Below are 27,453 nucleotides of genomic sequence, written 5' to 3'. Positions count from 1 at the left end.
TATTTATTTTGGAAATCACACAGTGAAGTTATCTAGAAATCTGTGTATAGGTAGGCTGATAAAGTATACTGTTAATGTGGAGAAGAACTTTCTTCATAGCTTATTTTTAAGTTTTAAATACTGCAAATATTATGTAATGTCTTAGGGCATTATTTTCAAAGATATGCCTGGTTTTTAGGATGTAGGGAACAAAGAGAAGCACTTTTAGAAAATCATTTTTCTTGGGGAAATGTCCATGTTAGTTTCTGCCTTGCATGATTTTACACTGAAGCTAGGATGTGCAATAAATAGGCAGGTGAGGTTACAAGAGGCATGTTCACAGTGAATTACTGCAACTTCTAAATGTAATTCAAAATAGCTTTTAAAAAATCCACCATTCAATAGTAAAGTACCATGTATGTGTGCAAGAACTGAAAATAACTTACTTATCACATCTAGGTCCAGAAATACATTTTTAAGAGTCACTATACAAGATATCACATATGAAGGAATTGATTAGATATTTTTCTAACTTAAGGCAGAATGGAATAGTTTCCCTTTTGACATAGTTAATCATTAATCAGGTAGTGCCTTATTCTGCTTAACAGCTTTCTATTTATATCAAACTAGAGGCCTGATGCACGAAGATTTGTGCAAGAATAAGCTTTCCTTCCCCTGGCTGTCGGCACCGCCTTCACACCAGCCAGAGCCGCCTTCCACCTTTGTGCGCTGCCCAGGGGCCCAGAGTGGCCAGGGCAGGGTGGAACGCCTGCGTCATTGCCATGGTGACGACATAAGCATCCCAGACCGGTCACCGCCATCTTTGTCGCATCAGTTTACATATTCCCTCCTTATTGGCTGTGGGCGCCGCCATCTTTGTCATGAAGCGACAGTCAATTTGCATATTCTGTCTTTATTAGAAAGGATACCTTCTTCTCACTATCACCTGACATTTAGTACACATATTATCATCATATTCATCAAGTAGTAAGGGCAATAGGTCCCATGAAAAGTGAAACTTATATAAAACTAAAATTCAGTTCTTTAAAACTAGATTTTTAAATTATTTCAATTCAAGGATGAATTAAAAGTAAGTATATGATATGCTCTTCATACGTATTTAATTCTCCCAAACGTTGAGCCCTTGGTTTTGCTGTCCCATTGCCCTAGTGCTTTAGAATCTTGCCCTAAGACTTCCACATAGGACAGCACCATCTGAGATTGTGACCACGAGCCTCATGTGGTTATTGAGCACTTGAAATGTGTCGAGGGCAGCTAAGGAACTGAATTTTTAATTGCATTTAGTAATTAATACAAATTCCATTTAATTACTAGAAAACCAATGAGTGTGGTTGGAACAATTTGAGTACATGAGTCTACTTGTTCACCTGCAAATGTTATGTAGTTTAAATAGAGATCAAGTATTTCCCTTATTTCATTTTACTTAATTCATTATGACTACCAGATAATTTGAAGTTATGTGTATGGCTCCCATTATATTTATACTGGGCAGCACTGGCATAGAATATGGCTAGCCTTGGTAAATCTAGCCTGTCTGTCTGCCTCCCAGGTTGGTTATTTCTAGCAAGACTAGGCTGATGTTTGAAATGTTTGAATCATTTATATTAATCATTTTTCTTTGAGTTAATAAAAACACTGAATATGGTTAAAATGTAGGATGAACCAAAAACATCATTGGAGTAGACATTTTCATTCTGTGCTACTCCCAGTGACACTGGGGTGTTTTTAAGCAATATTAAATGATCCAAAAACTGGTTGGTTTTAAGGTTCTTAAATATTTCATTTTTTAAAATTATTATTGTTTTCTAATGTTTCTCCCTGTTCTCAGACAATGAATTTTCTCCCTTTGGCAACCCCACTAAAGACATGTTTCCTAGCGGGCGCTTCTTCCCTAAGCTCCTTATACACCTTTGCTGTTCATTTTCTGTGAACCAGGAAGTCAATGAAAAGGGTCCTTCAGCATTGGGTATAATGTGTCAACCATTTAGCTCTTGCTAAGCATGTACCAGTATCCAGACCATTTGTCCCAAAGACTTTCAGAGAAAAGCAATAATATAACAAAATGGCTATTTAATGAATATTTCAGCTGCTTAGAGCATTTGATTTCTATTTTTCTTTTCTGCTTAACTTCCATTTCTGGCATTGTTCTAGATGTTCCATTTGGCTAAAGAAGTGAATGTAGGTGTTATCGTTTCCATTTTTAATATGATTTTGGCTCAAAAGCTAGTGCAAATTAATTAATTCTACAGCTCTTACTATCTACTAAAAATGGAAAAAGGAATCATACCAACAACAGTTCTGGTTTAATATTCTATCTGCCAAATCATTTATTTCTGAATGAAAGTCCATTAGAGAACATTCAGAACCATTCAAGGGCTCAGCATTATAAGTGACTTTGAAACACTAGCCAGGAGGGTGGATTTTGTTTTTCATTTATTTCCATTTTGCAATAAGACTACTGTTCATATTACAAAATGAATTGACATTGGATTATAAAGTATACTCCAAGATCCACTTAAGAGGCCTAACTAGTTGTTCTCATCTTGGTATTAGTATCAAAGTTCAGATAACATTTAAGTTTATTGACTACTTTTGTGCTTTAGATATGTTTTGTTTCTTTTGGAACCTATTTATTTATTTTCGTGCCAGAATATCCATGAATCATGACAGGAAAACAAAACAAAACAAAAGACTTGAATTTCCACAGATAAATTTATTCATGCAGTTACCAGTTTTAAAAACCTTATAGTAGATTATAAAGAAATCAAGATAAAATACATTCAATTTTTGTAAAAGATATCGAAGTCAACTTTAAAAACATTTAAGGAGTTCCAAAAATGTAGTCATATTTCTTGCTTGAAAAAAATATTGGGTTGTGAAAGTGCTTGATCTAATGTAAGAAGAACGAAAACACAGTCGATCCCCAAAGACAGCATGTAGAGATGATCTGCTGAAGCAGTGGAGGAGCACTGTGGGACTCAGCGAACGGCAGGCTCAGCTGGCCCACTTCCTGGTGCTTTGACAGATACTAGCTTAGTGCTCTCGTCGCTGCATGAGGATAGGCATTTGTGAAACTGGAAGTATCTTCTAATGTAAAGTCTCCAAAAGAGCAAAATGGGGTAAAGTCAGAACTCAGTTTCCAAAAGAACCAACATTTGAAGGTGTCCTTAGCACCTGTGGTGTTTAATGTAGTTCTGATAACATTGGCAATAAGAATCTAGTGGCAGATCCCCCTTGGGTGCAAAGCACAGAACAAATACAACTGTGCAGAGGCACCGGCTTCACATTTTGTCCTATTCGTTTTTTGATCTGTTCTGTCAAGACATAAGCTCCACCCTGCTCCAAGCTGTCACCCCAATGTGTATGTCAAGGGGGAAACAATATTTGTTAGACTGGAAGCATTTTGAATAGTTTTTTAAATTTCAAAATAACTTCTCACATTCTGCCACATTTACTGAGGTTGTTCTAAAATGAACTGAAGAGAAACTTAAGTCCCTGTTCAAAAAGAAAAACGAAACTGAAATGGTAGCAGACAGAATGCCAGCGCGAAGGCTGTGCCCAGCCCCTTGTGGAATGGAATTGTTTGCCCCTCTAACAACAGCTCTAATCATGCTTTTCAGAATGGCTCTGTTGCTGAAATTCAGTAAGAACCGAACTCATTCCTTTTGTTTCCTCATGCACAGTGTCCTCTGAATAGAAATTTTACTTTTCAAAGTTAACCAGTGGCCTATACTTGAAGAAATAGGAAACTTTTCAAAAAGATATATGTTTAAAGTAGCTTATAATGTTTTAGGGTTTATGGTTTTCTTTAAGAATGTGAAGAAAGCTCTGCGGCCCTTCGCCGCTGAAAAATGCCCTTGAGCACAAAATGCCGCATCCAGTTTCAGTGGATTTGTGGTTGTACTGAAAGGCTCCTCCCGACGGTAGGAGATCTCGGGTGGAATACTTCTGAGCTGTATTACTGTCAGCTAGTTCTCGAAATAATTCAATCATGTTTTATTTTTAATGATATCGTTAATAGTTATTTGAAAGGGATTTAAAAATCATGTTGATCGTAAGTGGATAGAAGATGACCAATTCCTATATAAATGTAAGGATGACTCATTTTTATTATTAATCTGGCAGTTGAGAAAACAGAGGCCAGGAGGAATGATACCCAGGCATTCAGCACACCCATGACAAAACAAAAAAGAATTAATAAATCAGGAGAGATAAGGAAATAACGTCTATATAGATTAGCCTTCACCCATCTTTTCTTTTTTAATAATTTTTTCTTTATTGATTAAGGTATTACATATGTGTGTTATCCCCCTTCCCCCTCCCCCACTCCCGTTCATGCCCTCACCCCCTGGTGTCTGTGTCCATTGGTTAGGCTATATGCATGCATACAAGTCCTTTGGTTGATCTCTCCCCCTTAGCCCCACCCTCCCCTACCTTCCCTCTGAGGTTTGACGGTCTGATGGATGCTTCTCTGTCTCTGGATCTGTTCTCCCCGCTCCCCCCGCATCTTTTCAATCTCTAAATATTGGAGTTCCCCAGGAAACAGTCTTCACCCCTCTTCTCTTATCCAGCTATACTCAGGCCCTAAGTGATTATATCCAGATTCCATGTCAAATGCCACCTGGACGTTCAGCACAGCGTCAACATTACCTGCAGTCCCCGTCTCTCTTCTAATTCCAGACTCATGTTAGTGTCTACTAGCCTTCTCCATCGCAAAGTCTGCTATACAGCTCTGGGTGAAGCCCTTTCTCAAGACCTCTTCCTCCAGGGGTTTTGCTCATTTCAGTAAGAGAGCATTTCCAGTTGCTAAGGCCAAGAGTCTTGGTACCTCACTACCTTCCTGAAGGAAAGACCTATAAAATATATGCAAACCCTGCCCAGTCTCTGAAAATCCTGCCCTTCAGTTTAAATTGTGCCACTGTCTTCACGGAGACATGACAAGGTGCTCTTTTCTTTGAAATCAAGAAACACCGTGGCTTTATTATGCCCGTGTTACTCTACACTTACAAGGAGAAAACCCAAGCTCACACACATCGCTGTCAGTCAACAATTATTTGACAGTGAACAATTCATTTGATCTCTCTGATCCTCAGTTTGCATATCTGTGAAATGCAGGGATTATAAAGATTAGTAAAATATGATGCAGGCAAAGTTTCCATTCATGTAATCAACATTTGTCAAAGACATTCTGGGTGAATCAGTGTAAACGTGTAAAATGAAACATTTCTGGGCAGGAGACTCAGAATTTGGTTATTATTCAGGAGTCTGAGAAGCAGTTTTAACAGACACAGTCTAAGAGTTTAAAGTCCACAGTGGGTAAGAGCAGCATGAAAGGCATATTGTTATCACCCTAATAAATATTTAGTAAGCATCTACTAGGTGTGCTATGCTTTTTGTAAACACAGTTATAAAAAATGAAACACTACAAGCAAACAGTTGTACAAAGAAATTTGTGTGACAGCTAGACCAGTGCTTAAAAAGTCTTTTGTTATAACAAAAGCAAGCATTCCGCACATTTTTGATACAAATATGACATCCAGCACCTTGATTTAAAAATAAAGGGGCTCATAAACAAATTATTTTGTCTTTGTGACAATAACAAATCCATCAGAGTGATTCTTTAATGCAGTGATTTTCTACTGGTATGCCACAAGAATTTTTAAAACATTCAATTTCTGACTATTTAGTCAGGGGCACTGACCTCTTTTCCATTAGATTGTCAAATAAAAATGACAACAGCCAACACAACCATAGCCATCTGGTGTAAATGAATCAAAATTATACCTAAGTTTTGTGAATTCAGCAAAAAATATATTTTTTGGTGTGCCGCAGAATTTTAGTAATTAGGTTTATGAGATGAAAAGGGTTGAAAACTGCTGCTTAATGAATTGACCAGTTGGTTGGCAATGCAGAGACACAGCCTCGCCTAGAACATAAAATAATTTGCCAAATCCTCCAACTCAATGAAAACAAAATTAAACAACACCAGCAAAGATTTCCAAATGGCTGGGTGGGACTCCCCCTCTTCAGCCTGGGCTTTGGAACTGCAGACACACGCTGTGTGCGCCTTTTAATATTCTGAATGAGGTCTTTCTTCTGTTGAGATAGGGGATGCTTTATAGAAGATGTTCTTTTTCTGAAGAAAATTTCCCTGATGTAATAAACTTAGAGGGAAGAGAAGGTGGTAGCAGATATAAGGATGACAAAATAAAGACAGAACAATGAGTTGAAGGCAATGCTCTTTTGCTGTGAGGTTTACTTGGTTGGGAAGTGTCTAAGTCTGAAGTAAAGACAGAAAGAAAGCCAGGGATCCCTGTGTAAGCTGGGCAGGGATCACAGCCTAGTGCTGAGCAGGGAGCGGTGGGAGGATTCGTCAGGAAGGATCAGTCTACTGGATAGGAGTGGACCAGTAACAAGCCCGATTTATACTCTGCAGTTACCTCTTTTCCTAGCTTATCATCTAATAAGAGCTACTTCTAAACTTAAAAGCATTGCCAATTCTTTTTCTTTACCCTGTTGTTGAAGACTCTACAAAAAAAGGTGTTTGGTTAAAATGGATTTATTGTTGTTAAGATCCAATTATTTAGATGGACAAATCAAAGCAGGGAAAGGAGTGTCAGACAGACAGAACCTGACCTGATGGTAATTCTAGAAAAAACTCCTAGGAGGGACCGAATAAGTGAGATGAAAAGAAATTAGATCTCCCTGTGAAAAGGTCTTTCTCCTTTAGCTCATAAAAATAGTCTTTCAAACAACCTTACTTAAGACTTGAGCTTCCAGGGCTGAGCTGCCTGCCCTTACACCATCTGACATTCATTAACTCTATAAATCCGGGGCAAGGCATGCCAAAGGAACACTGAGTTTAGACTCAACTACACAGAAGGTGATTGAGCTAATGCAATCTCTGTTGCTGAAAATGGATTTGAAGCTCATTACTTTTGGTTGCTGTTTTGTTTTTCCCTGTTAAACATTTTTTTTTAATGTCCCCCCCAAAAAATCATAAAAACTAGAAACTTGTTATTTGTCTTAAATCTACAGATTTGGCATGTTAATTACGGGCATTGAATTTGTTCCCTATTAAAACTAACAGTAAATAGAGATTTAAAAATCTCAAGGATTTGGATCTTTCTCTAATCTACTGAATGAATCTACGCAAGAGGATTGCAAGTGCAAACCAATTTCAGCTTCTTTTTTGCCTCAGACAGGTCTCTGCTAATTCTCCTCTAATTACAAGCACTATTGACTTTCTATTAGATAGGAGTGATGAATAGCAAGGACCTACAACCAAGATTACTCTACCCAGCAAAGCTATCAGTTAGAACAGGGGCGGGCAAACTTTTTGACTCGAGGGCCACAATGGGTTCTTAAACTGGACCGGAGGGCCGGAACAAAAGCATGGATGGAATGTTTGTGTGAACTAATATAAATTCAAAGTAAACATCATTACATAAAAGGGTACGGTCTTTTTTTTTTTTAGTTTTATTCATTTCAAACGGGCTGGCAGGCCGTAGTTTGCCCACGGCTGAGTTAGAACTAAAGGTCATATGAAGAACTTCACAGACAAGATGAAGAAGAAGAAGAAGAAGAAGAAGAAGAAGAAGAAGAAGAAGAAGAAGAAGAAGAAGAAGAAGAAGAAGAAGAAGAAGAAGAAGAAGAAGAAGAAGAAGAAGAAGAAGAAGAAGAAGAAGAAGAAGAAGAAGAAGAAGAAGAAGAAGAAGAAGAAGAAGAAGAAGAAGAAGAAATATAAATAATATAATGGCAAATAAATACATATCTATCAACAGTTGAATCTAAAAATCAAAATAAATGAATAAAGAATATAATGAACCAAATAAACAGATGAATAAAATAGAACCAGAGGCATAGAAACAAGGAACAGACTGAAGAATGTCAGCGGGAAGGTGGGAGGGGGCAGGAAGAGATTAACCAAAGAACTTAAATGCAGCTATGCATAACCCATGGCCACAGACAAGAGGGTGGGGCAGGATCTTGGTGGAGGAGGGCAATGGGGAAAAAAAGCAGAGAGGGAGATCTGTGATACTCCCAACAATAAGATTGAAAAAAAAAATGATCTGCATCACCATATGAAATCCACTTTCAAAACTACACTTGAGAAAGCAAGCTGTGGTTCCTTAAGCAGGAGGTCCACTTAATCGAAGCCACTGATCATGTGTTTTGTCTTATTGACTTAGCAAGAGAATTCCAGAAGTTCCTCACTCTCTGTTCACACACATCAGCCTCTGACTTTAATATCTGAGTCATTTTCCAAAATACTCCCTCAAAGCCTCCTCATTCTCTGTTAACAGATCCCTGTCATGCTGGTATTTCCAGGGTTCTGTTATATGCCCTCTGATTTTCTCTCTCACACTCAGTTTTCTCTGCATCTGCATCTGAGCGAACAGACAATCTCACCTGGATGCCTCAGAGGCATTTCAAGTGCAACAAGTCCAACCAAGAAATCATATCTACTTGCCCCCAACTTCCTACTGTACCTTTCATTGTCTCAGGAAAAGGCATATTCATGCCAGAAATGGGCATTTCTTATTCCTTTACCTCCCTCCAATTTCACGGAGCCTCCATCACCTAGTCTGGTCGTCCCACCACCCAAACATCTCGGGGTTCTGGACACTGTTCCCTGAACTCATTGACACTTTTCTAAACTAGGCCATCGTCATTTCTCTCCTGGGTCACTACAGTCATCTCTGAACTGGGCATCCTGCCCTAGCCTGCTCACCTCCACCCCATTCCCCACCATCCACATGAAGTGATCTTCCTAAAATATGGTTTCATGTGCTTTCACTCCCCTGCTCACAATAGAAATGACTCCTAGCGGTTGTCTCTTAATAGGGCTGGAAACGGATCAGTTCCCTGCTAACCTCTCTGGGCTCATCCCCTGCTTCTCTTTCCACTGACACCCGCTGCTCTAACTTCCCTACACCTGCTTGGGTGCTCACCGGCGCCATGCTCTCTGTGCTCTCCAGGCCTTCCTGCAGGTGACTAACGTTTCCATGGAAATCGTCCTCTGTCCCCACATGCTTACAATGACTCACTGATGTCCCCCAGGACTCCCACCTTACCTCTTGCAGTCCTGGCTAACCCCCCAGTCGACTCCCTTGTGCTGTTCTGGCCACCTTATTAACTCTACTTATTGTTTGGAAGAATACATTTAAGAGTTCTGGGTGAGACTCTTTAACCTTAGAGTTTGGGAACGTTATAAACAACATGAAACGGAAAATATTCTCAACATGCAGGAGGATGTTTAATTTAAGGTGATACTCCTGGTTATTTGATCTCAAAGAATTTTTAGGAAACTGTAACAGCCTTATACCAAATCTACAATTTTGTGATAATTTTGTAAGCAAGTAATAAAAAATGGATATATTTTATTATTTTTAATAATTATTATTTTGATAAATGTTAGTTGCTATATAGTATGATTCATTACCCCATTTAGCTATCACTCATGACATACAAGATCCAAGATTCATATTTAAGCTCCGAAACAGTGAGAGTGGGAGGGAAGTATCTGTACAAGGTTAAAGGTAATAAATCTGAAGTCGACCACTCCCCTGATCCTCCCTCCCCAGATCCTCCCCCAGGTTTAAATAGTCAAAAAAGATTCTATGGATCTATATCTATGCCTAAATCTATATCTCTGTCTGCATCTGTGTCATCTAGATCCATATGTATCTCTATCTCTGTCTCTATCTATATCTATAGCTACATCTGTATCTGTATCTATATCTATATCATCTATTTCTATAGATATCATCTATATCTATTAGCAAGGCTGATCCTTTATCTCTTACATTTTCATGACTTTGAACTTAGAAAGAAAGGTTAGGAAGTAAGAGATAATATGCAATTTATCAAAAGTGCCAACTTCAGTCACTTTTGAAATGAGAAATTTCTAACTGAGCCGGAGTAAGAATAAAATGATATGACAGCATTGGAGCCAGAAGGTGCGAAGCCTTGGAGACTGGCTTTATGGATTCGCCTGCGCTCTATTATCTCCTGCTGGAGGCTCAGCCCTGGAGACTCCTCCATTATACTCTTCATTACAATCCATCACCAGGACCTTGGAACGGCGCACCCTTGCTATGCTTTTCGATGAATACATTAAACGTGTTCAATGACCCAAGGAAAGTGTTTAAGAATGTCAGGAAGAGAATGAAATGAATCTTTCGCTCATGTAGTGTCATTTTTACTTTGTATGTGTTATTTCATTTACCCTGACCCTCCCCGCCCCCCGTCTATGAATTTGGTGTTACCATTCCTACTTTCACAGGAAGTCCATGAGGTTGAGAGATTAATTGTGTGTGTGTGGGGGCGGGGGGGCTCAAAATTCAGGAATTCACATTGTGTTTTCTGACTTTAAATCCTCTTTACCATTATATGGAAACATGGGTTATGCCACATGGGCAAGATACATTCATATATTTTACCTTAATTATTTTTAAAATAATAGAATAGCTGCTCCCCCATAATTAAAAGTCTCCCTTTGCCCCTTCCTTGCTGACTTCTGGGTGGAATTATGCAAATCAGAACTGAAACACATTAATTAGCTATGCATAATTACAATAGCAAACACTCTTTATTACTGCCCATCTTCTAGTTGCTTGACACATATTCATTTAATTAATCACCGCAACAATGCTGGGAAGTCTGTCACTTGAGCCCGGGTAAATACTGCTACCACTCACAGCGTCTACCCCCTGGTGGTCAGTGCGTGTCATAGCTACCGGTCGAAAGGTCGCTTAGGCTTTAATATATATATAGATGGTTTATGACAGGAATGACTCATTAGTCCTCTTTTGTAGCTAAGGCAGTGGTTCTCAACCTTCCTAATGCCGCGACCCTTTAATACAGTTCCTCATGTTGTGGTGACCCCCAATTTCATTGTTACAAATTGAACATAATTAAAGCATAGCGATTAATCACAAGAACAATATGTAATTATATATGTGTTTTCCGATGGTCTTAGGCGACCCCTGTGAAAGGGTCATTCGACCCCCAAAGGGGTCACGACCCCAAGGTTGAGAACTGCTGCTCTAAAACGACGGTGGTTAAGCAAAGTTCTGTTTATTAACCTACTGCGGTAAGGAAGAGCGTCGCCTAGACAGAGCCTTGTTTGTGTCTCAAGGAGGAAGACTAAGCTGGGTTAGTACAGGCTTTGGAAGTCCAAGGTCAGGGGGGTGAGGGAGGGTCTCTCCATTCAAGGACCTAATTAAGATAAGACACATTCATCAGATACACGTTTAGATGGGTGGACATAATGAGGTGAGGGTCTGGAAGTAGTTTTGATAAGAAAACAGAGCTATGAAAATCTTTTTGTCTCTACAGTAAAGTCTTCATTGAAAATAAAAGCTAAATTGTTGGTCCGTGGTTGGACAAGGAGAGATTCTGGACAATGAATGATATGGCTAATCAGGTCTGTGTATTGAAGGGGTAAGTGCTGAGGGAGGGTCAGCCCACAGGGACACCTCGGGCTTCACGAGGAAATTATTCTTTCCCTATCGCAGGTGCAGAAAGTGAGCTAGTAACTTTCCAAGGGCCACACAGCTTCAAGTCCACAAGATTTCTCAGTAATGTGTCAATACAGATGTTGTATTTGCCTTTCTCTCTACAAGAATAGTGACTAGTGTAGACTTATTTCTGTTCTCTTTTTGGAAGTTGAAAATAGGTTGATGATCATAAGTATTCCTTTGTAGCTATACCACACACTAAGACTATCTGCCCTGCTTGAGGAAAATACTTTTTAAGTATTTTCAGCAGCAGATTTAAGATTACAGTTCTCATTTAGGTTGTTTCTTTTTATCTTACTCTCTTCTTGAATTTCTCATGTCACACAATCACTTGGAAAAAATTACCAATATATCTTGGATGTAGCAATGTTGCACAGAAGCAATTAAATTGGATTTCATGAAAACCAAAACTGAACTTCCATGTATATTTGCCTTTATTATATACCAATTAACTGTCAGTGTACTTTTCTATTTTTTTGACTACTTGAAATTTCTCAATAATTTGTACTTAAAATTCAGAGCATTCATAATCACCATCAATTATTATGGATTTTACTCTTGCATGTACACGTCACTTGACTAATACAGTTCCCATCTATGAAGCACATTCTAGGCTACATTTAGGATGTGTATCTAAAATTGAAAGTGTGGTCAGATATTAGCGATAAATCTGCTGACATGGTTAGTTCTTGCCTCTGAGATAAAATCTCTATTTTTAATTTTTTGAAGAACCTCCATACTGTTTTCCAAATTTGGGGTTTATTTGGTATATGAGTGTATAGTTTTATCAAATTTGGAAATTTTCAGCCATTAATTCTTCAAATAGTTTTCTTCCCTACCCACTTCTCTTCTTCAGGAATTCCAATCACATTGTTTTTAAACTGTCCCACAGCTCACTGATCCTGTGTTTATTTTTTAAAATTCTCTTTCTCTGTGTATTTGTTTTGGGTAGTTACTATTGCTATATCTTCAAATTTACTAATCTTTTCTTCTAAAAATTTTCATTTGCCCTTAATACTCTCCAGTATAATTTTTCATGTCAGACTGCAGATTTTTTTTTATATCTTCCATTTCTCTAACTTTTTTATTGGTTAAAATAGAATACAATATAACAACTGTTTAATATCTTTGTATTTATTATAACATCTCTGACTCTTCTGAGCAATTTTGATTAATTAATTATTCTCATGTTTCCTACTTTCCTACTTTTTACATGTCTGGTAATTTTTTATGGCCAGAGATTGTGACTTTATCTTATCGAAGGCTAGACATTTTTATAATCCTCTAAATGTATTTGTGCATTCTTATGGGACACAGTTGTGTTACTTGGAAACAGTTTGATCCTTTCAGGTTTTTTATTTTAAGTTTTTTAGTTGGAACCAGAGCTACACTGAACTAGATTACTCACTCTAGACCCAAGGCCTATGTATGTACTCTACCCAATAACCCAGGAATCCTGAGGTTTTTCAGTGTGCTTGGTGAAGGGCAACTATTCCAACACTTTTAGGTCTTTAATGACCTTTTCCCCAGTTTTCCTCACACGCAAGCTCACCCTGATCAGTCTGCAGTTGAATAGTCGGTGAAGACCCCCACAGGACTCCAGGGCTCTTTATCGGCTCAGTTCTCTATCTCTAGCACTCGGTCTGGAAACTCTAGGTGCCTGGGTTTCCATGGACCCTTAGCTCGCTCTCTTCAATTGAGGAACTCCGCAGCATTCTGCCTGGTTTTTCCTCCTTGCACGAAAACTCAATCAGGGCAGTAAACTGAGTTAATTGCATGGATTTCCTTATTTGTTTTCTGTCTTTCAGAGATCACTGTCTTTTGTCTGATGTCCAGTATCTTGCAAAGCATTTTTTTCGTACATTTTGTCCATTTAATGGTTGATTTAGGCAGAAGAGACAATTCATTCCTCATTATTGCATCATGGCCAGCAATGGAAATGCCCATATTATTATTATTAATTATTATTATTTATTATTATTATTTTAATGACAGTACCCTAGTAAGACCAGGTGAGGCAAAATAATCCATCATCAATTATTTTCTCAAATACGAAAAGGAGTGTGTTATGTTTAGTTTTAGTTTTCATTTCTGCAGCTTGTGTCTTTTTTTTATAAATCTTATGTCCCTAGTGTCATATATGTTCTATATACTCTAACTCCTGGGGGAACCCTCTGGGAAAAAGAATAATTGGCAGGATACAATTCAATTACTCTTGAATCCTGGCCATCATTGTTTGAATTCCATCAAAACCCCATCTCCCAAACCTCACATTAATCTACTGCCTGGAGGCCAAAGGCCCTAATAACACTTGACCCAGAAAATATAATTTTTTGAAGACATAAACATTTGATATCTTCAATAAATTTTAATAATCAAATAATGATTTCAGCTATGTTGCTATGTTTTATTTCATATTACCCCCAATATTTTTATTTCCCTTGGAAAAGAACTTCTTGGTTACTTTTTTCTGTCAAAATGAAAGATTTAATGCTAAAGGTTAACATTTAATATAACATTTTTGGTTTAAGATTTGGAACCCCTTCACCGAAAGAAAATTTTACTTTTTTCAGACTAATATGGCTAGCGTGCATAGGATTATGAGGACTAGGTGATTGGGAAATGTTTAATTTAATTAGGGCTGAATTTGCAAATAAAAAAGAATGCTAGAAGAATATATAAGGAGAAAGAATAAGTAGGGAATAATGAAGAATCATTAATCTCTTGGTTGCTACATATCTGAAATAGCTTGTTTATTAGTAGTATTTTAGCCACATTGAGCAAAAGGCTCACCTTAAGAAGACATTTGCTGGGGGAAAAAGGAATACTGTCCATGTTGAAATGACTAATGATGTTTTTACATAGCTATTAAAAAGAATAGTGTGTTGGGTATACATTCACATGTATATATATAACTTAAACATTATGTATTAGAACAACTGTGCACATACAGTATGTGACCACCGCAGAGATTACGCCGAACGTACTTGCTCCTTACTGCACACACATGATTTGTACTTGGCTCATGTAGATTTACCATTTAGTTTAAATATTAAAAATCTAGGGTTTGTCCCTAATGAAATGTAAAGCATTAATAACTTATGACTATTAAGTTTTCATTTCGTAATCTTGAATGGAAATTTAAAATGTCTTGCATCTTGAGCTACATTTCAGCTGCATCGTATCAGGAAGAACAATAACAACAAATGAATAAAGCAAAACAAGGGGCAGGAAAAGAGTCCACCCAAGGGAACTTTGCTCATATGTCAAAGCCTTAGACAGAGGTTGTAAAATTAGCAAATACGGAGTGAGACACCAGAGTAAAAGCTATCATTATGAAGTGCTTATTGCATACTAGAGGCCCAGTGCACAAAATTCGTGGACTCAGCGGGGAGGGGTCCCTCAGCCCGGCCTACACCCTTGCGCAGTCCGGGAGCCCTCAGGTGATGTCTGACTAACAGCAGTCGGACATCCTTAGCACTGCCACGGAGGCGGGCATCCTTAGCTCCTGCCACCACCGCTGTGCTCACCAGCTGTGAGCCTGCTTCTGGCTGAGCGGTGCTTGCCCTGTGGGAGCTCACTGACCACCAGGGGGCAGCTCCTGTGTTGAGTGGGATCAGGCTGAAACTGGCTCTCTGACATCCCCCGAGGGGTCCTAGATTGGGAAAGGGTGCAGGCCAGGCCAAGGGACCCCACAGGTGCATGATCGGGGCCAGGGAGGTCCGTGGGAGGTTGGCCAGCTGGGGAGGGATCACAGGAGGGCTCCAGGGCATGTCCGGCCCATTTCGCTCAATCCAGATCAGCCGGACCCCAGCAGCAAGCTAACCTACCAGTTGGAGCATCTGCCCCCTGGTGGTCAGTGCACGTCATAGCGAGCGGTTGAGTGGCCTTAGCATATCATTAGCATATTATGCTTTGATTGGTTGAACAGACGACTGGACAACCAGACACTTAGCATATTAGGCTTTTATTATATAGGATTTTATCTCATCAATCCTCACAACCATACCTTGAAGTAGGTTCTATTATTTCCACTTTATAGATGAGAGAACTGAGTCTGAACTAATTGTCTCACCTGGTTTACTCAGATGAAAATAGCCACCTAGAATTAAATCCTGGGCCTCCTTACTTTCAAAACTTTCTCTAATGGTCACATACAGAGCAATGACAAGATGGGGGCCTGTGTGTGATTGCGTGATTTGTGCTGAAGAACAGTTAAGAAAAGTTGAATAAGAAAACTTTTGGAAAGTAGACTACTTTTTAAAATGTGTTTCTGTTTAATTTGCCTTAAATTAATTGTAGCAATGTTTATATTATTTGGATGCTGAGTCAATGCAATGTACCTGCATTGAGTATTTCATTTTCTTGCAGATGGTTGGCATTATATCCATGTAACCAGGAACTTGCATTCCCAGTTTTTGTCACCATTTAAAAACACACAAAAAGCCATATGTAATAGGAGAAATTTTCTCGTGTGTTCAAAAGATAATGTTGATTGATAAGTAAGTCCTCAATAATCTTATTCAGTGATCAGTCAGAATGACTAGTACACCTACCTTCTTTCTATGTAGTATAATTTTAAGCTATTAATCAATAATATAAAAGACTAAGTATAGTGCTACTGCCAAGCATTTGGAATTTGCTATGATTTCTGTCTATACATTTCCTAAACATAAAATATAATGAAGTGATTGGTAGTGATTGAAAGTAATTGGAGTCAGGGTTCTCCAGAGAAACAGAATGAAGGAATTGCCTCATAGGAGGGAAGGGCTTGCAGAAGCGAAATTTGTAGGGCAGGGTGGTAGGCTGGAAACTCAGTATTGAGACAGGTTTTATTTTTCCCCAGGTAATCTCAGTTTTTGCTCTCAAGGCTTTCAACTAATTGGATGAGATCCCCACAATTTCACTGGAGTCATCTCCTTTACTTAAAGTCACCTGATTGTAGATATTAACCACATGGACAAAATACCTTCATAGCAACACCTAGAGTAGCATTTGATTAAACCCCTGGGAACTATAGCCTAGCCAAGTTGACACATAAAACTAAGCATCACACTGATACAGAACAATATTTCTCAAAGTACAGATTCAGACATTCCTAGGAGTATGTAAGGAAGCTATTTAGATGTCTGAGAGTCACCAAGTTAAAGAACTGATGGGTATTCATGAAAGCATTTTTTAAATCTCTTTTCAGATAGACTGATGTCCTCTTGTATTGTTTTAATCCCACAAGCATTTGACTTCTGTTCTCTTTTTAGACCAAGTCTGCTCTCCTCATGAGCAGCCATCTAGCTTACTCTTTTCCGCTCTCTACAAAGATACAATAAGATTTTCCTGAGATTCTGTAAAGGAAAACTAAGAATATGTCATGACATCCTTTCTCTATGGTATAAAATGCCATTGTCAAATTTTCACTGTACTAAAACTTATTAATATTGTTTTCTTATAGTTGGATTATTTGTTCAAGTCAATGTTCTTTTTTTAAAAAGAACAATTTTTTAACATCCTATGTAATAAAAGGCTAATATGCAAATCAACCAAATGGCAGAACGACCGGTTGCTTTGAAGCACACTGATCACCAGATGCTCAATGCAGGAACTGCCCCCTGGTGGTCAGTGTGCTCCCACAAGGGGAGCGCCGCTCAGCCAGAAGCTGGGCTCACAGCTGGCAAGCACAGCGGCAGTGGTGGAGCCTCTCCTGCCTCTGCAGCAGTAAGGGGAGCGGCGGGCCTAAGCTGTCAGTCGGACATCCCCTGAGGGCTCCCAGACTTCGAGAGGGTGCAGGCCAGGCTGAGGAACCCCCCCCCCGCTTGAGTGCATGAATTTTGTGCACCAGGCCTCTAGTTAAAATATAATCTTCAGTGAAAATCCCATTATATGTACAGTATAATATTTCATTTCATCTATGGGGAGAGATAGCAGCCTATGTATCCCATTTCTTGAGTCTGAATTTTTCTATATTGATTTTCTGGTGAACTTCTTGAAGTGTTAATTGGCCAAACACTAATACTACTGACACAATTGCTATATGCAACAGTCTATCTGGAAATCATAAAGAATTGCCAGAAAATATTCATTTAATTTCCTTTCAAAGTGTCTCTGTATATTTTTAACCTATAATGTGTGGGGGAGCACATGAGACTTGGTTGGAAAGTTTTTAAGGAGGACATTCTAAGAAAAGGGAAGTGTGCAGAAGGCCGCCTGCCCTGTTTATGAGAATTCTGATTTAGGGGAGTGCCGAAGGCAGTGCTCCTAATTATTCCTTGACTTTTCCAAACAAGTCTGTGCATGAGCAGACCCCGGGGGTAGGGGGTGGGGTTAATGGAATCCTTATGCTTAATCTTTTGGGTGTCCTTACTTAAAAGACACCACAAACACACGTGTCCTCCCAAGATTACTTACCCTGTTGATTGTATCTAAAGGATAAACTTTATCTCAAACTACTGCTACAATAAAAGCCTAACGAGGCAGGCAATCGAGGCTGCCTGGTTCCTTTAGCCAGGCTGTCCCTTAGCCCTCTCTTTCACTGCAATGTTGTGTTAGAGTAACCCACTCATCCGTCACTCGGGGTCTACTGGTCAGCCCCAGCAATAATTCATACTTATGGAAAGAGCACTAACTCTATTGATGAGGTAGACATCACTAACTGTTATTACTGCTTCATTCCGTGACTCCAGATGATTGATGCAGACTTAGTAAACAGCATTTAGAGCATCAAAGGAAAAAGGCATTTGCCAATTGGAAAATTGTCACTCTTAAAAGCAGAAATAAAATGGTCTTATTGTCACATTGAATTGATGGATAAGAATAACACGTCTTTAAGGTTATTCACTCTAATATTATGTTAACTAGTTCTCTCATTGACATTAGTTTTGATGTTTTCCAAATATGTGCCCTTGAACCCATTCTCTTTATCCAATGTTTAAAATATTTATTTATTGACTTTTCGAGAGAGGGAAAGAGGAGAGAGATAGAGAATTTGTTGTTTCACTTATTTATGCATCCATTGGTTGATTCTTGTATGTGTCCTGACCAGAAATTGAACCCACAACTTGGCATATAAGGACGATGCTCTAATTAACTGAACTATGTGGCCAGGGCATATCCATTTTTTAAATCTAACAATCATTCAAAATATTTAGGCTTTCATTCCAATTAACTTCCTCCATTGTCTAACATTTTACTGTTTTTATTGCAGTTAAATTTCAGCATTTCATGTTCCTGATGGTCGTCCATCCTGGGTTGTTCACAATATCCTGCACATGCTCTGAGGACCCAGTTAGGTAAAGTAGTTAGTAATCATCTCTGGCATAGCCTTTTCAATCATTGGAATATTGTGGTGGAATCATTTTAAAATGAGTGTTTGCAATTTATTTATTACATCTTATAGATCTAAATAATGTCATCACACTGTTATTGGGGGGGGGGGGTAAGGAGAGAAGTAAATCATCTAACATCAATATAATTTTTCAGAGGACATTTCTCTGAGAAGGAACAAAGGAAGAAGTCTTTGTAGCCCACCTATCTTGTGCCAGGAATTACTAATTAATATCCATTGCTTTCTTACTCTGCATATCAACACTCATAGTTGGTGTTACAGGCCCATACTACCCTGCATGAAATCCCTTGGGCTAAATATGTCTCAGAATTCATAAATCTTCACGTTTTAGGTCTGGGGTATCTCCTTGCCATCAACATTAATACTTCCTCAGTGAAATGTATGCATATAAACTACACAGGGTGCAATAAGTAAAGGCTATAAATAAACTCATGTCAGTTCTGATCAGGTTTGCAGACAATGGGTTCATGTCAAGCCAGGTTTTGCTGCCAAATGAGAAAAAAAAATAGTAGTGGTTTTTGGGTTTCAGAATAGTGAGTAAGGGACAGTGACCCTGTATTAAGTCAATATTAGGAAGAGTTAATATAGGGCACCTAGAGGGGTTAATACAAGTCAGGGACACGGAATTTAAACCCAGGCCTGTCTTGATCCAGAGGCCTTTTTTGTTGTTGCTGTCACTGAATTCAATGAAAGGTTTGTGCATATATCTTCTTTAAGAATAATGAGAAACTTGGGTTCACTAAGGAACACTAAAACTATAGGCTTTCAAAGATGATCCATCATTGAATCAGTAAATACCTTGGAAATGTTTTCCATTGTGACCACCCATCACAAAACCACGGGGAAGGTCATTTTTCCACATTTTGGAATTTAAATTATATTCAATAAAAGGGACGCTCTGATGTTTGCCTTAACTTATCTAATCTCAAATGAACCCAAGCTGCTTCCAAGAGATTGCTTTGGCCCTGAAAGATTGTTGTCAGCTTGGATTTGAGGACCCAAGGCCAATTATGTTCACGGCAATCCATACGGGCTGTTAATTAATTATAGTTTATGTTATTCACCAGTCCCATCCCACCAAGGCCTCGCTTTCTGAAGCCTCCCGGAGGGAGTAGACTATTAACTGGTATTAACTGGGCTCCCTTGGCATGACAGTGCAGTGTGGCCTGAAAAGCTGGCAAAAGTGCTGCAAATACTCCGGAGGCTCCTCAGCCAGAATAGGGCTTTTAGAAAAACACGATGCTATCCTGAGTACCAGATGCTGAGTGCTGAAACTTTTGGACCACGCCGTCCTTTTGCGAGAGGCCAAATGCAGTCCCCGTGTACTGCAATCAGCCAAAACTTTCTACACTTACCACACTACCCTGAGGTGAACTTCTCCTGGTTATTCCACAAAGAAAAACAGAGTAATTCTAGTGGAATGCTTTCAACTGGAAATAAGTGACATGTCATGACTGTCTTCCATGGAAGCTTAGGAACAATTCATGCCTTAAGTTCTAAAAAGTGGGTTCTTAAAGAGCACTAAAATGTTTATTCCTTGGCTTCCACCCTCAGATAATGAGAAGTCTATTGTAAGATAATCCTTCATAACAAAAACTTACATATTTTCAAAGTAGATTAAGATAAAGATTTGTTGTTGTCCTTAATTTAATTGTGCTTTTATACACACACAAAATTAGAAAGATAATAGATGACATATAAAAAGGAGTTAGATCCTTATTAATACCATCCAGTGGTTTTTTATATGTTTACACATGTCCTTTTAAAGAATTAGAAATTCATAATATGGCTTTTCCCTCTATTTCTGTTCTGTTTGGTTATTTATTGAAACAATAATATTAAAACCTCAAATGTCAAAGACACAAGGACTAGATTATACAGCAGATAAGTACCACAAACTAGCAATAGTTTTGGAATAACAAGCAGGATAGTAGGGTTCTCCAAGGGAAACAGAACCAATAGCACACGGAGGCAGAGCTATCCATTAGCTATTATAGGAATCAGTTAACATGGTCATGGGAACTGAGAAGTCCGCTGTCTGTAACTGGAGAACGAGGGAAGCCAGTATTCTATAATTCGGTCTGAGGCTGAAGGCCTGAGAACCAGGAGCTCCTATGTCCACAGGCATTGGAAAATGAACGTCCGAGAGCACCTTTGCTCTTCCTCTGTCTTTTGTTCTACTGCGGTCCTCAGTGGATTGGATGGTGTCCCCCATTGGTGAGGACAGGTCTTCACTCAGTCTACTGATTCAGTTGCTAATCTCTTCTGGAAACACTCTCACAGACACACCCAGAGGTAATGTTTTACCAGCTGTCTGGGCATCCTTTAGCCCGGTCAGGCTGACACGTAAAATTAATCATCACAAGTTGTAAGAAAAAAATTGGTTGGAAACTTCTCTATACAAAAGGCTTGTTGATTACAGTAGATACAGATACGCTAGAGGAGTTCTGGCTTACCATAGAGGCATGTATGTCTTGGCAAGTTAACAGCGAGCCAGTCTACTCTGTGGGCTTGTAGGGTGAGAACCTGATCACTGTTACTTTGGCTCAACAAGAGGAGGTGTTTAAGCACCAGAAAACCTATCTATGTAAACTATTCAAACAGTCTCACTCAAAAGAAACAGAAGATATAGAGGTCAGAATGTCAATTTATTAATTTTCCAAGGGGAATTTAAAATGAGGGAATAATAGCTCTACTTGACCAATTATATTACACAATATCTTTTCCTTAATCAATGATTCTCTATAGCCCTAAATTAATTTATTCAGTTTTTCTATCACCATCAACTTACTTAAGGTTGGGCGAGACATTTTAATTCTTTATGTATGGTTGAAACCCTTGAAATGAATCAAAGCTTTTTGTACCTAGGATTCACCAAACTCAAATTACTCTTTCAAGCTTCATTGACTCCATTGACTGGGATGCATGCCTGTTGAGTGAGATGTCTGACACAATTGTCTAAGTTAAATGTAAATGATTTCTACCTTGGGCCTTTTCCTGCAGTTTAATTCAAATAAATTAGATGTATGTTTGCTGAAACTCTACTGTGCGTAGCAAATGACTCTAATCTGATGTCATTCTCCATTGCGATAGAGTGCAAAGAGTGATGAGGTCTGAATCGGAAATACTCTGTGTGTGTTAGACATGGAACAAATCACTCATCTTTGAAATATATTTCTTCAGTTATGCATTGCAGTGTTATATATGGTATATCTTACAGATTTGTTTTTTTGAACCAAGTTACATGCGACAACTGCATACAGATACTTTTAAAAACATAATTACTATGTCAATGAAAGATACTATAATAAAAGACACAGGAAGAGCTTGATCTTAGCAGTGATCTAGAAGACTTTGGGCTATGCCCCAAGTCACTTTTTTTCTGAATGTGCTGAGCCCTTCCTGGAAACGGTCATAGGGGATGAAGAATTGATCATCAGACAATATGCAGCCAGCTGTGCTCCTCAATGGGAGGTCACCTCACTAAAACAGGTGGCCGAGGAATTAGACGTTCCCTCCTAATAATAAAATAAAGAGAATGAATATCTAGGAGATGATTTTCATTCCCTTGATGATAAATTCTGAGCACTGTGTTAGTTTGCTAGAGCTGCCATAACAAAATACCACAGACCGAGTGGTTCAAACAGATGTGTATTTTCTCACAATTCTGGAGGCTGCAAGTGCAAGGTCAAGGTGTCTGTGGGTTCAGTGCATCCTGAGGTCTCTCCCTTTGGCTTGAGGATGGCCGTCTTCTCGCTGTGTTCTCATGTGACCGTCTCTTTGTGCAGGTGCATCCTAGCGTCTCTTCCTCATCACATAAGGATACCCGGCATGTTGATTAGACCAATATGGTACTACGACCTCCTTTAAACTTAATTACCTCTTTCAAGGCCCTACCTCCAGATGCCATCATATTAGGAATTTGAGATTCAACATGTGAAATTGATGAGGGCGCAATTCAGTTCATAGCAAGGACCTGTTCATAGCAGTGGTGATGGGAATAAAAGGATGTACAAATTGTGAGACATTTTTTGAGGTAGAAGTAAAAGCATTATTTGATCAACTAAAGGTAGGAAGCACATTCTCCCTTCCTCTCTGAAATAAGTAAAAATATATATATTTTTTAAAGTGGAAAAAGTCTTAATTCAGTGAAAATTGGTGTCATACCACATGGTATTTTTAATAAGAGGAAAACATAATCATATTGTTTAAATGAAGTTTGATATGGGCTTTTTAATCTCCCCATGGAAAAGCAAAACCCATATATATTTTCTAGAGGAAGATGATCTGATTAATGTGGGCACTGCCAATACTGCTCTTGTGGTAGCATCAGGAAAACAAACCTTCAGTGATGGCACATGACAGAGAGGACGGAGGACAGAAGCAGACTGTGAATGCATTAGTGAATGTACCTGAAACATGCACGCTCGCATAAACCAATGACCAGTAGGTAGTTCATGTCTGTTAGAGGACTTGTAGATGATAGAGAAGAGAGATTCAGGAGATTCCAAATTTGATGAGAAACCATGGAAAAATAAAGAAACCCTTTCCCTTGTTTACTATTGTACAGCCTACTCTAAGTGAAATCATCTATATTTTGGATAAAAGTATTCTCCAAGGGGGAAACACGTCAATACTCAGTATGCCATAACCTGGCAAAACTTTGCAATAATGAGGACTGTCAAAAGGTAGTGCTTTTCAGATGAAAGGATCTGAAGCAGCCACAGAAGCTATTCGAAACTGTCTACAGGAAGAGCCATAGATTAAAGACTATAAACTATTAGACACCTTAAAACAGAAGAGAGAGAGGAAGAGACAGCCGGCTGATCCCAGGGACAGATAACAAGACCAGATGGGATTCCCAGCTGGAGAGCAAACTTGGGGCAGGCGGTGAGGGCAAGGCGACCATAAAACTAACTGCCAGGGAAGGAGAAGGGACAATGACTGCAGACATGCAGAAATCTCAGTCCAAAGCCCACGCTGACACATCCAAGCGCATTTTCTATCTGATTTGCTTTCTCTTCCGCTTGGTACTATGTTTGGCTTACATGTTACTGAACGTTATCTTTCCAATCCATCTAGAGAGTTCTATTTTCTGAAGATTTCCTCCGAGCCACATTTCCAGAACGCCTGCTTCTCATTAGCTGGGATAAACAGGAGTGTGTTTACAGTGTGCGCCAGACTTGACAGAATTCCCCTGTCCTCCAGGGAGGCCGGGCAGGCAATGAGCAGGCTGGAACATGGATGTCAGGGCTCAGCGGGGACATGGCAGAATGGCGTCATTAAGATAATCTTTAAAAAGCAAGCTGCCTAACTCTTTGTGACGCAAAGAGAGAGCCTTGTTTTGAATGCAATTTTAAGTGGTTCTAACATATGAAAGTCCATTTATGCCAAGCATATAGTGTGTAGTGATTATAAAATGTGTACCTTCTGTTCAGCAAATGTTGACTGCCGACTGTGGGCAATCTAGAGATTATGAAGATGTCTAAAACATTCTTAAGTAGTTCACAGTCTAGTGACTAAGCTAACTTACTATAAAAATAAAACCCTTAGAAATCACTTTTAATACTATAGGGGTGCTTAGAAAATAAAGTTGTCAACCACACACTGACTTCAATTACAAATAACCACTATCCTATAAACCTGAAATAAATGTAAAATATATTGAATGTCAACTGTAATCGACAAGTAAAAAAATTATACATAGAAGCTGAAAAAAAAGTTTTAGTTCAGTCAATTACAAACAATAGATTTTTATCAGTGGAAGTAAGTAACATTATCAAAGGAATTGAGAAAGTTTACAAATACGTTGATGAAAGAGAATATTTGCACATACTTTTTTACTGCTGTAAAATACTTCTCTAATGTCTTGGCTAACAAAATTGATCATCAAAAGCAAGGGAAAATCCACTCACAAGTAGGCAATCACACTATCTCCCCTTCATGGAGGTAATTTCACTATCATGATGGTCCCAAGCTACCAAGACCATAAGCACAGAGAAACTGAGAAATTCAGACAAAAGACAATAAAGGTAATTTACATGTAAGTAGTTGGGAGTGAGGTATTTAATGAAGAGACAGTAGAATCTGATTTAGAATAGCATATAGAGATCTTTTTGAATTTACACGTAACTGTTAACTGTACTACTACTATAACTGGAGTAGTATGTATAGAATATTAGAAATAAGTATGCAATGCAGTTCCTTTAAATATTGAAAAAAAACATATACAGAGAATTTTTAAAAAGAATATGTTTTTATTACTGACTCTTTAATATTGAGCAGAAGTCTAGTCCCCAGATATTTTCAGCAATATTCTGGGACCCCTCCGTTTCAGGTATTAAAAGATAATATTGAACTAGTTCCAAAAGAGGATATTTAATCTAAAAAGGCTATTTATTTCCCAAACAGTTCATTAATTACTTAAGACTCCATGCTATCCCTACATATCCATATGACATTTAACTTTGTTATTTTTATTGCTACAATATAAATTGAATTTTAAATCAAACAGTTATTTCTCTTTATAAAATAATTTTTTAAAAGGAATTTACATTTACATCATATTTTTCTTGGTAATAAAATAGTAAGGTCAAGTTCAAACTTTTATAAAATATAACCTGTTTCTTGATGGCTCAATCAATTTCTCTGTGGGAGCTACAATACTCAAGCATTTGAGAGGATGGCAAGTGGAGTAAAAATAAACCACTGTGGCCATTTGGTGTAAAGAGAGAAATTTAGATATATGGTGACTAGAATCTTTTACACTAATTTTTATCATCATTACTTTTTCTGAGTATTGAGAAAAATATATTATGAATCTACAGCAGTAATAGAATTCTACTTCAAATAGTGACGATCGTGTCTCACTATGGAAAAGAAATCTGCAGAATGTTTTGGCCTATGAGAGAGAAAGAAGATAGACACATGGACATGAGAAAGGAAAGGCAAACAGGCATCTGTGCCATCAGGAGCGAGCTAAACAGAGTCGGCTCAGCGAGCATGAGCTCTGCTCACCTGGAAGTCATCCAGGGTGAGTTGCTCCGAGCACTCCACTCCGGTGCTCCCTGCGGACGGTATCTGTTGGCTGAAGCTCAGATGACCATGGACCTGAATGTAGCTTTTGAGCGTAGCTTAGAGGATGACAGGGTCCCACCCACATTGCAGAAAGGGAGGTGTTCGGGACGAGGCCCAGGCACACAGGCCTTTGTCAGGTGCAGCGCTTTCATCAGAGGATGGAAAACATCTTTCACTAAAAGAGAGAAACCTTGAGGAGCCATGGTACATGACTAGCGAGTCTGGCAACTATCACCAAGAGCCGCTTTCAGGGTCCAAATGTAGTAGTTTATTATTCCCCTGCACCTAATCAACAACCAGGCCATTGGTTTACAGTCATTTTCGCAGGAATATTCAAAGTTATTTCATCGTCACAACATACCTCCAAGCTGACGCAAAGCAAAACATGAGACTCTTACTTCCTTGAATTTTAGCTGAACAATGTTTGGATGAGCAGTTCGCTTCTCAAAAGTTATTCGCAGGAAAATGTAAACTACTCAGAAGAGGAGGCTGTGGGGGCCTCAGACCTAGAAAAAAGATGGAACTCCTAAAGCAAGGGTGGTTCTTCTTATTTATTTTAAACTAGAGGCCCGGTGCACAAAATTCATGTATGGGGGGGATGGGTGTCCCTCAGCCCAGCCTGCACCCTCTCCAATCTGCGACCCCTCAAGGGATGTCCGACTGCCCGTTTAGGTCCGATCCCAGTCAGGCAGTTGGACATCCCTCTCACAATCCAGGACTGCTGGCTCCCAACCGCTCACCTGCCTGCCTGCCTGATTGCCCCTAACTGCTTCTGCCTGCCAGCCTGATCATTCCCTAACCACTACCCGGCCAGCCAGATCAATGCCTAACTGCTCCCCTGCCAGCCCGATTGCCCCTAACTGCCCTCCCCTGCCAGCCTACTCACCCCTAAATGTCCTCTCCTGCCGGCCTGGTCGCCCCTACTGTCCTCCCCTGCCGGCCTGGTCACCCCCAACTGCCCTCCCCTGCAGGCTTGGTCGTCCCTAACTGTTCCCCCCCAGAAGGCCTGGTTGCTACCAACTGTCCTCCCCTGCTGGCCCAGTTACCCCTAACTTCCCTCCCTTGCCAGCCTGGTACCCTCCAACTGCTCTCCCCTGTAGGGCTGGTCCCCCTAACTGTCCTCCCCTGCTGGCCATCTTGTGGCGACCATCTTGTGTCCACATGGGGGTGGCCATCTTGTGTGTTGGAGTGATGGTCAATTTGCATATTACCTCTTTATTATATGGGATATCTTTATTGATTTTCTTAGAGAGGAGGGCAAAGGGAAAGAAAAAGAGAAACACAAGTGTGAGAACAGAGCATTGATCTGCTGCCTCCTGCACGTCCCATCTGAAGATGGAGCTCACAACCTCGGCATGTGCCCTGACTGGGAATTGAACTGGCATCCTTTGGTGCCCAGGACCACACCCAACTGAGCCACACTGGCCAGGTCAAGGTCATTCTTTTAAGCAGAATAGTTGTGTGTGTTTTTTAATTGAGATAGAATTCATATAAATTCATCATTTGAACCAT

General features: G+C 39.3%; 1 long non-coding RNA gene across 1 annotated transcript in view; it reads left to right on the top strand.

The window, feature by feature from the left end:
- Positions 1-27,453, top strand: part of LOC106727824 — a 40,722-nt gene that overhangs the window by 2,773 nt on the left and 10,496 nt on the right. Inside the window, exon 2 of the long non-coding RNA XR_001364080.1 lies at positions 18,724-18,808. This is a non-coding gene — a long non-coding RNA (uncharacterized LOC106727824). The remainder of the gene's footprint in view (positions 1-18,723; positions 18,809-27,453) is intronic.

The sequence above is a fragment of the Myotis brandtii genome, unplaced genomic scaffold (genome assembly GCF_000412655.1).
Source record: "Myotis brandtii unplaced genomic scaffold, ASM41265v1 scaffold484, whole genome shotgun sequence".
NCBI classification, from domain to species: Eukaryota; Metazoa; Chordata; class Mammalia; order Chiroptera; family Vespertilionidae; genus Myotis; species Myotis brandtii.
The sequence above is the reverse complement of the archived record's forward strand: the minus strand, read 5'-3'. Positions and strand labels throughout refer to the sequence as shown.